Source organism: Indicator indicator, chromosome 19 (assembly GCF_027791375.1).
Source record: "Indicator indicator isolate 239-I01 chromosome 19, UM_Iind_1.1, whole genome shotgun sequence".
NCBI lineage: Eukaryota > Metazoa > Chordata > Aves > Piciformes > Indicatoridae > Indicator > Indicator indicator.
Window position 1 is genome coordinate 17357501 of NC_072028.1, and position 11388 is coordinate 17368888.

Below are 11388 nucleotides of genomic sequence, written 5' to 3' on the forward strand. Positions count from 1 at the left end.
AGCCCTTTTCATCAGATCAAACCAATGAGATGCTTGAAGAAAAGGATGGGAAAATTAATGACTACAATGAAATATTTGCATTTTTTCCAGGCCTGGAAAAAACAATGAACAAGAGATGTGACAACCTCAATTATTTGGTGATGCTAAGAGCTCTGAGACAGCTCCTGCTGGAAAGAGCTGTTGGGAAGCCTGGGGGTGTCAAGTCGGCTAGAAAAATGGCAGGTGACAAGGACAACACTTTCCTTTTTTTTTTTTTTTCTTCCATGCTACCCAGACCCACATAGCTTAGTTAAAAAGACAAATTGCAGCACTGTGTTTCTTCTTTAGGGAGGGGGAATCTGTCAGCTTTGAAACGCAATCTTCTCTGAATGTGGTGCTAGAGTGAAAATAATACTGGTAAAGGTTGTCTCTTGCAGGGATGACATAAATAAACAAATAAAATCCACTGGTGCTAATGCTCTTTAAAGGTAAGGAAAAGAGCACAGTCAAGAGTCCTATATGTGCTATATTTAGTAATGGAAATAATAGACATATGTGCACTTGTATAAAATATGTGCTATATTTAGTAATGGAAATAATAGACATATGAGCACTTGTATAAAACGTACACAAATAAATGCAAATGCAAAAAATTTAAAGTAGATGTTCCTGAGTGTGTGTGCATGCATATATGAAAATTACACAACACATGAATACACTGATTAAACATGACACTGAACTAACCTGCAGTAGCTGGACAATTTTACATATATATGGACTGCCTGCAGAGCAGCCAAAAATGCCTCGTGTCCTCCTGAAAGAAAATAAAGATAATTTAAAAGAGGGAAAGAAATCCCAAACTTTGAAAATGTGGCATACATATGATTACAATTATATGCATGAGAGCTCCTGTGCTGCTCCTTTGAAAACAAAAAGTGAAATAAAAGGGAAACAACATCTATAGCATTTTGGTTTTTCAAGACTACACTGCTGCTGCTACTACAACTACTAGTAATGGGAAGTGAGAGGGTTTAGCAAACAAAAATTGGGATAACTGAGCAGTGGTCAGGACACAGGGCTAGAAACCAGGGAATCCTTACTTCCACTACTCCCTGACCTTGAAAAAACTTAAACTTCAACTGCATCATGTATTAAAAACAGTTTAACAAAAAATTAAGAATTCCTAAGGTAATAATGCTTACCTACCTCATCAGACTAACATTAGTGATGTGCTTCGAGCATCTCGGATGTCACAAGAGCATAAATTATTTTTCTTCCCCACCTTCTGGTGAACTGTGCCTGCAAGGCCTGGGACGCCATCCCCACAGACAGGGTGGCTTCCCCACGATGCAACCTGTGAGCTGCCCACTCCCCAAGGAGCAGTGAGAACCTTCAAAGAGGAGCAAACCAGAAAAAAAGGTGCAACATCAAGAGCAATAGTTAATGCAATTGCCAAAAGGATGCACAGGAGCAAACTGACTTTCCTTGGAGGCCAAATTAAGATGCATCATCACATCAGCAGGCAAAGTGTCTGTTTTCAAATACTAAAACTCATTCCACTAATTGGTAAGTATACTCTATCTTGCTTGCTCCCTGTGTTGCCTGTGATACCACAGTTGCCATAGTAACTGTTTATTTCTCTCAAATTACAAAATAAACACATTCAAAGAAAACCAATAGTTTCCTTCTGAAGAACTTTCTGCCTGGAGTCCCTTATCACTTTATTTTACATTTTCACATTTAAATTGTCCGTAAGTAAGCATTATTTCTTCTTTGGGTTATTCATTATACTTATAGCAAGGCATTCAAAGACTTACAGTGTGGTACAACAAAACCATAAAATGAACAATTATAGTGTATTTTAGAAGCAAAAGACATTTGCTATATTTCTGGGAGACAACATACTGCAAGGATTGGAATGAGGCATAGGATGAACAACTAGCAGTGGCCTCCAGGAGGTCTGACCACTGCAGATGGAGTTGGGACACCCATCAAGTCAAGCTGCCCACACCCACTAACTTTTAATCATGGAATATACAGTTTTCCTATGGATTTTTTCCCTGCCAATTGTACAGGAAGTTCTTTATGATTTTTACCAATATATTGAAGCAGGCAGGAGTTTGGAGAGGTCAAGGTGTGAGCTATTTTGTCAGCAAACCCAGGAAAACCATTTACATATACTTTATTGTGCATATTCTCATTCATGAAGCACAAAAATACTTGTATCTTGGCCTGACTGCTTAGGATCTTCTCCTGCATCTTTGTATGAGCTCCATAACTGAAAATCCCCTCCATTTGCAGCTGCAAATGCCCAGACAGGAATATCCAGATCCCAAGGAATGCTGGCTTAAGAGAAGATGGAGAAAAGCATGACAATGTGAACGGTACAATTTATTGTCCTATGAGTTAATAAGGCTCTGGACTAATTAAACTACTGTTTTTCCACCTTGCCATTCTTCTTGTGTGGCTGAGCAAATTAATTCTGCCTGTTCTTGGAGACTGCACATTTGCTGCATTAACTTTGCCTGAAGTTCTCATATGCAGAGTAGATGGGATTATAATATAAGTAAATGTTAATGTAAATGGACACCTGCCACCCTTGAAACATTACATTTACTGTTTGGTAAATAGTCTTTTATTCTTTAACATAGAAGTCAGTTACACCATGGCATTGACTGAATCAGACAACAAATAAGATTTAAGTGTATCCAATATTTTTAGGGAAAACGTCTATGTCAAACAGATTAAATGTCTTGGCACTGGTTCCAGTGCAGGATTTTGTGCTCAGCAGCTGGCATTTCAAGACTTAAAATTTCCAGTACATTAACCTGACTGTGGAAGGGGTTTACAGTAACTATGTGGGACTTCCAGGCAGTCTATCAATGCAAAACTATGATCGTTGTCTGCACTGGGACTGAACTCTCTGTAAAGCCTGCCTGAGTTTGTTTAGCACACACATCTAATTTTGCAGCCAAGAAGTCACATTCAGCAGAAGTACCTACCATAAAGTGCATATCAGAAATAGCATAAATATTTGCTGGATTAGCCATTGTCTTCATAAGCATGCTACCAGTGTAGGCTGAGATCTGGCAACAAATCTGTGTATAAATTGACCCCTGTACCTCAGCTCAACTTCAATATCTTCTAATCCCTCTTCACCAAACAAATTGCATCAACTATGCCTGCATTTAGCCAACTGCAGTTCACATTGTTTTTGTTCCTTCTCATAAGTTCTTCCAACAGATTAAATGGGGCAGCACTGAACTAACGGCTCTTGGCTGAGGTGGGTAGGCATAATTTGATTAGTATAGATTCTGGAATTGGTAAGTACTGTATCAGTATCCTCCCTGGAAAATAGGTGACATGTCATGGGATATTAAGTATGGCCATTTAATGTAAAAACTCAGATAATACATGAGTTAAATGGAGAAAATGAGAGAAAGCTTTTAAGCATTCTCCCAAGACAGATTGCAGAATAATATTATTGTACACGCAAGTAGTGCTGATTGACACAGTCAGAAGGCCATTATACTAGTAGGGTATAAAATCATTATAGCAAAAAGCATTTCAGAGCTGCAGAGTGATAGCACCAACATATAATGAATTATCAATAAAGAAGTGGTGATTCAGTTACATTACATATGAATAGAAAGCTTCCTGTTATATAATTTAAACCTGCCAGCCTGACAAGTGACTTGAATATTCAATTCCTTTTCCAGGTGTATGAATCACCCCTTTAACTTTACCAGATTCTGTGACTTTTGTAGGATAGGCCAGAAACTGAACTACAGTAAGCAGCGTTCTTAAAGAAAGATTGGTTGAGCAGATTTCAACGAGGTAGCCTCTGGGGAGGCTCTGTTTGAGCACTCAAGGAAACAACCTTTAAGATGCTGCTATTAAGTAAATATTTCTTCCTGTTGATGGTATATAATCACAAAGTACAGTCTTTCAGCAAGTCAGTGCCACCAGTACTATACAGTTTTCATTCTGTTTTACTGCAAAGTCCTTGAAGTTTATATTGTTGCAAACTACCATTAGTGATGAAGCCCTGAGAAGCCCTATCAGGCTCAAAACCCTGTATTTTTGAGGCTATGCTCCTGCAGGAGGCTCGTCTTGGACCCTGGACCAGCTCCTCTGAAGCAAACTGCAGCATGCCAATTAACTGTTGCAACATGGTCCCAGGGAGGACTAGGATCTTTGGGAACACTACAAGTCACCTTTTCCTTTTAAATTATTATTTAGTATTTTGCAGTGTTCAAAGATAACTGTGCTGGAAACTGAAGAGTAATTAACTTGCAAATCTGGGGAAACTGGAGGGTTAGGTTTGAATCAAAGTTAAAATCAACAAACAAGAAAGACTGATAATTTGCAAACGATCCAGCTGCGATAAATATAATATTATCCAGCCCACATTCTGCAATGAAATATATCCACTGCACTGCAAAACACAAGCATTTAAAAGTTGTCAGTAGTTCTAAACCTGCCTCTCAGCATTGTTAAGCTTTTGCATGTTTATGTTACATTTTCAAACTGTTTTTTTTTTAATAAATGGAAATTGAGTCTTATAAAATAGTGTGATTTTATAAAATTATACATATACAATATGCATATCATAAAATATACTATTATAAAATCATGTGATTGTATAGATATACTACAGTATAGGAATTTAATACTACATAGATATATAGAGAGACAGATAGAGATATATACATACAGAGACACTATTATATCCTAGTATTAGCAACACTCCAAGAAAACTGGCAATATTAATAAAACTGTTCCAGTAAGCTTTTCTTCAAGTTGTTGTCTGGATAAACTGCTTTTACAACATCTTTCTACTTCCTATATTTGCCCAAATACGATGGTCAGTTACTTCAGAAGCCCTCAGGATTCATTTCAGTCATTTCACCTTCTGTTTACCACCTTTCCTTTCTCTCCTCCCTTAAGGATGAATCTACAAATGACAGACAAACACCTTCTCTTGCTTTGTACTGAACCTGTTAGAAGCCTGTAGTGATGTTCCTTTTTACTGTGCTGAATGCCCTTGGGGCTAAAAGCAGCTCAGAAATCTAATCCCAGGCCGAGAGCTGGTAGTTAGATTGCAGCTTGAAAAGACCTTAAAGGAGGCAACAGAAACATGGATTACTGCCTCACCACCACTAATTAGCTGATGAAACTTCAGGAAAAGAACTAGTGGACATTTATGTGAATTTGCACTGCCTCCAAAGACCAGTGGTGTACAGGAATTTCAGTTTCCAAGTGTAAGAAGCAAATCTTTCTTCACACAGCCAGGATTCTGTTGATCACAGAGCTGGCTTGTGCCATGTTTAAGTGTCTATTCTTATCTGTTTTAAAGATTAAATAATTTTTGAGACAGGGCTCAACAGGGCTCTGGGCAACCTGATCTAGTTGAGGATGCCCCTGCTTACTGCAGAAGGGATTAGACGTGACCTTTGGAGGTCCCTTCCAACCTAGACCATTCCATGATTCTATATAGTTTGGGTAAAAGAAAGGTTTGTGAGTGCATGACCTGGCAGTCAGAAACAACCAAATGCTAGTACTGGCTCTAAAATCAACTCCTGGGCAAATCACAGTAATCTTGGGCAAACTAAAACGTCCCTGTCTCAGTGTTCCTGACTTTCAGGCAGAGGTAAAGCTAGCTGCTCACCACAAGGATGCTGTAAAAATTAATTAGCAAAATGGCTATAAAGCACTGAGGATGACAACTGTGCTAAGAGCTAAGCATTGTAAGGAATGCTATTTAATGCATCTTTAAAAATCAAATTATATTTTTTCCTTTAATAAATGAATTACACAATGACTTTAAGAAATGACAAAGTAATTTGAAGTAAATGACCACCCTGTAAAATTGAAACATACCCTAAAATGTGGTTATTATAGAATAACCACACACCCTGGTAGTTAGCACTGCTTCAGTTGTGTATAACCTTAACATAGTAGTGTATTATTAAGTGCAGGAGGATCAGCAATTATAAAAGAGAGAGCAAGTGCTGATGCATGTTAAATACATGTTACCTCTTTGGCATCAGCAGACTTGGTGCATCTATTCCTGGCAATAAAAAGCATGCTGGGCAAATTCAACTTGTGGCACAAAAGGATTAATTAGGGTACAGCTAATACAAGCAGTGTTTAGACATGAATCAAGACATTTAGGACATGGGGCTTATGGTGCACTGAATAATTGCCAACACCACAAAAGAAAAAAAAAAAAAGACATGAACTAATTTCACATTTATGAGAAGCAGAAAGTTTTATCCCAGCTTCTGCTAGGCAGAGAATTACGCACTGCAGGTTTCTTTTAAAATACTTCATGTTACCACTCAAAATGTTTTCTTGTGTTTATGCTAGCCCTCCCTCATTGTATTTAAATGTGAGTATTTTCCAGATAAAAGGACCTATTTGATAGCTAAAAACAAGAGGTACCTGCTCCCTCAAATAAAGCAGACTTTAAAGACTTTCCTCCCTTATGTGCTGTTCTAGGTCAGAAACTCAACTCCTATACCTCATGTGATTTGGATTTCTGTTATGCTTTTTTCTTGAAGGAACATTTAATATCAACGGGTAAGACAAGAGAGGAGACAGTTGGGAGGTTAGGAGGCTAGTGTGGATGAAGGAACTGTAGTTTAACTCAGAATATGACTGAAGCAATGCATGCATACAGCACAGCACAGTGCTGCACAAAGGTGTCCAAGCCCACTTGCTCAGGCACCAGAAGCTGGAGAATGCTGATCACACAACTCTTCCAGTTAACTCTTCTGCATGGTTAATTTATCCTGCTTTCTCTGAAAGAAGTAAAGGTAGCATGGTTGTCTTCTAACCTGTAGTGCCACATGGACAAAATCTTCCTTTTATCTGACTTACCTATCTGGAAGTGACTGGGATTCTCTGTCGTTCAGTGAAGCTGTAGGAAAAACTCTTTGCTCTGAAACAATAAATACATTTGCTAAAACATTCACAGTAGTGCTAAGAGCAAGAGTTCTCAAAGTTCTGTAACAGCACAGAGTAAGACAGCCAAAAGGAATTTGCTGAGTCCTAACTCCTGAGCCCAGCCCAGCCAGCAGAACCTGTCTTCAACCCACCAAAAGCTTCCTGTGTGAAAATTGTGTCCATTCACTCCACAAAACATGACAACTCATATATTCTATCTTTCTTAATATTTAGCATTTTTCTTACATGTATCTCATGGTAAAAACGTTTCAAGACATTTCTTGTGAAAATTTCCATTAAATTTATCCCAAATTAAACTAAAATGCATTCTAGAATTATTTTAAATATTTTATATATTTATGCTAGTCATCATTCATGAAAGTTGGAGGCCTTAAACAAAAAGTACTCTAAAGCAAAAAAAAAAAAAAAAAGAAACCAGTTCTAAATAATCATTCTTATACAAAGTGCTTCCTCAATTCCATATCATTGATCATATTCCATATTCAGCAGTCAAGTGTATGCCAAAGATTCCTCATTCTTCCAGGGAAAATGGAAGTCTTGCTCACTCTTTCACAGCCTGGAACAGTGTTCCACTCTTATACAGCCCAGCAGATGCAGCAGTGCATGCATCCAGCCAGTCATCAGAGCCAGTCCACCAAGGACTGTGACAGATGCAGTGCCTCTGAGCTCCCCTTCCACACAGGGGTCTCCAAATCACAGGATTTATATCTAAAGTTTTTCATCCTTAGCCATGATTTATTTTAAGCTAAATTAAACCTTATATTCAAATATTGGTTTTCATTAAACCACTTTATATTTTAATAATTCTCAATCTCCTTTTAATTAAACATACTAAAGACCAATTTTCATCTTTTATTCAGGAAGCTTAACTTTGCCAAGATCCTAAAACCCATGACACAGTAGGGCTGAGACTCCTCTGTTATTTTGATTCCTTCTCCTAGTTTTGCTTCCAAGCCCTGATTTTTGGAGAAATGAAAAATCAGCTCCTACAAGGCCTCACACTTTAGTCACTGCAAGTCAACATGGCATCCTAATGAGAAATCTCCCTTTCCTTTTCATCTCATGATGTGCTCCACTCCACCTGCCACTGCAAGGCTCTTACAGGATCATTTGTCGACCTTACACACCTATTATTTTCCAGCTCCTTTCCTCATTTTGAAAATCAAATTAATTTCATTAGGGACAGAATCAAAATTTGCCTAAAACACTGAGTAGATAGAATGTATTTATTGCCCTTGGTGAATCTCACCCAGCTCAACCAGTGTCTTCCAGGTTTCCATTCAATTAAGAGCAACATGCTTTTAAGGGCTCATTTAGTTAGCTCTGTATTTGTTGCACTTGAATTGCAATAATTAATAAAAGCCAAAATGTGTCACTATGAGACAACACAGAGCAGCAGCTAAAAAAAAAAGAAAAGTTCAGAAAACATTGCTTAGGAAAGACCAAAGTTATTAATGAAACTGGGTCAGTTTAGCAAACAATTTTTTTTTTCAGCAGGTTCTAAAGAGCAGTTTCTTAAAAAGCTGACCTGAAGCTGAAAAAAGATGAAAGCTTAAAAAAAGAAACATTTAATAAGAAAGAAACCAACCATTTCATGATGAGCTGACATCTCACTCATAACTTCTATGCATCTTCTGCTCTTTCACACAGACTCAGTGTGAAAACTGGGTTTACTGGTCAAGGGTGAATCTAACACGCTCTCCCGCTTTCACAGAAATCCTCTGGTTTCTCCCCTGTTTGGCTTCCGCTAATCTGATAAAATCAGAAATGTAGCTCCATTTCCTGCACTGTTTCTTCCTCGTTTCGGCTCCCTGCTGTTTGTTTCTAGGATATTCTCATCCCTGCTGGGTGTATATTTTACTCTCTTTAAGAAGAGTCCTGATCATGTTTCTTTTTCTCACACTATCTATTACTGACGCTTGCTATGGGAATCTCCCAGCCGGTGGTGAAACCCCAGTGCTTAGAGCATCTGGACAGTTATCATGAACTAATATAATCACTTCAGCAGCTCATGTTAACAGTGAGGGATTGGTTGCTTTTACTCCTTCACACTTCTTACAAGAAGAATGGGATTGAAAAAAAGCATCTTTCATGCCTGTAAAACGGACTGAAGTTAACAGTGGTGTAAACAAGAAGAAATCCCCTCAACTAAAGAAAAGAAAATGCTTGGCAAATGTAAGAGAAATATTTTCCCCTTAAATATATCTTTGTTTACTGGTGGGTTAATAGAGTGTGCCAAGAGAGAGAGGTGCAAGTTCATTTCTGTCCCCTCAGATGAAGAGCTCCATACGAACATGCAACTACAAAAGCAAGATTTATTTATTTTTGCAATGAAGTAAAACTGAGAGGTTGATAAACTCACCCTGCTGCCAGGTCAGGGATGCACCCTGCTGCCAGGTCAGGGATGCACCCTGCTCCTGCCCAATGCCAGGCAAGGTCACACAACCCATGGCATCCTCTGCCTGGAATTGCTGCCCCAGAGCTTGCCTAGTTGCCAGCAAATACTTCTCCAAAATGCAAATGAAGTCTGCAACCAGCCCAACTAGTCTAACAATGGACTTTAAAAGGGGAGGCTGATGGGCTTCTGATAAGTGTATTTATGATTAAATAGACTGCAAGAATGGACAGACCAACTTTCCTAATCTAAGAGGGCAAACATATTCCCAACCTCGTTTCCCCAAACCAGAAGAGATGGGTGTAGACAATAAAGACTACAACTAGCTTCTCTGTAAATGTGGGAACAATTCTCTGTACTGACAAATGACTGCTAACCTCCACAGCCAGATACCTCCCAGTGCAGTTATTACTAATCCCTACCTCAGTTTACTAACTAATGTTCTGATCTCCAGCCAAAAAAGGAACTTTGTTCTGCTAAGTCCTGCAAGAATGCTGTCCCATGTCACAAGTGGCCATCCAACAGGAAGACAAAAAAGAGAGAAAAAAAAAAAAAAGGCAGCTTTGGTTAAATATATATTGCTCCTACCATTCTGAGTCAACATCCCTTGAGGGGACTGAGGTTTTTATTCTCCTCCCCTTCTGCTACCTGTATGGGCAGCTCACATCTCTGCCTCAAAGCTGCATGGACATGCTGATGCAATACTGTACTTCATGGTCAGCAACACCTCTCCATTTCCAAACACAGCAGAGTAGACCCCAGCAACACCAATGCAAGGCTCATGAAGGCAGCAAGTTTTCTGTGTGCATGTGTAAGGTCTCTCTTTGCTAGAGAATGCCTAATATTCTACTTGTTCTGGAAAACTCCCCCAGGCAGCTACATGCTTGTGAAAAAGTCAATTGCCTCTGGGGCAATGTGCTCCTAGGCCCTGGATCTGTTTGCAAGTGTGCTTTGGAGGGGGAAGAAAGGCTTGTCACTGATCCCAGCACAGCTGGCAGGGCTGCAGCTGAGCTGTGAACGAGCTACAAATTAGTCCAATGTTTAAATACTTGCTTCTAAAGATAAAAGCTAAATAAGCCTCTCACACCAGATTTTCTTAAGGAATGGGTAGTGTCTCTAAGAATAACTGTAGCCTGTGCAGAACAGTCTTGGTTCACAAGAGCCACCTGACAGCACGACAGGAAGCTCTGTGCTGCAACATGATACTTTTAGAAGTGACTTCAGCACCTTGCTGGTTGCCATTTCCAGATATCATGGCATCCTCTGCACTGACAGAGTTCTCTGTAACTCACACCTATGGAGCTAGGTGCCCATCTGCTTCCTAAAGACATTAAGATGCCACCTAAAGCCCCAGCTACAGGAGCACTTTGACACGTTAGTGCTTTATGCTGTAACCTAGCATATAGCAACGTACCTTAGACAAGCGGTGTTGTGGCAGCTGGGTCTGGAGGGATGGATCTCCCCACACCAACAGGCAGCAGTCAGGGGCACTCAGGTTTCAGCAGAATAAGACAAAATGACCAGAAACGTCCTGTCAGGAGGAAAATGAGAACATAATCTATGCAATGCAGTCCTCAAGTGACTGTGATTGTTAACTGGTATTTTTTTTTTAAAGGAACTGCAAAACTGCTTAAATAGGAAAAAAAAAAAAATCAAAGGACCAGGAACAGAAGACCGAAGTTCACCAGTGGAATAAACATAGAATATAGACAACCCTCCTGGACAGATGTACAGCTTCTTCCTCACATGTTTTCCCTCTTTGTACTAATGTATTTGATTAAAGTTAGCATGCTTTCAGAAAAAAAGGGAGTTAAAAATAAAAACAGCACTGGGAGCAATGTTTAAAGTATATGGTTTATATGTCTGAAGATGTTTGTTTTGACTTCCTCTTACTGAGACAAAAATGAAAACTTCTAAGAATGTTTTATGAATTCTTGCCACACCAAACAACCTGTTCCAACTCAAGACATACCTCTGTAACAGTTTTTTCAGTATAAATAAAATGATGTCATATTGACAGAGGGAAGAGCAACACTTGGCTG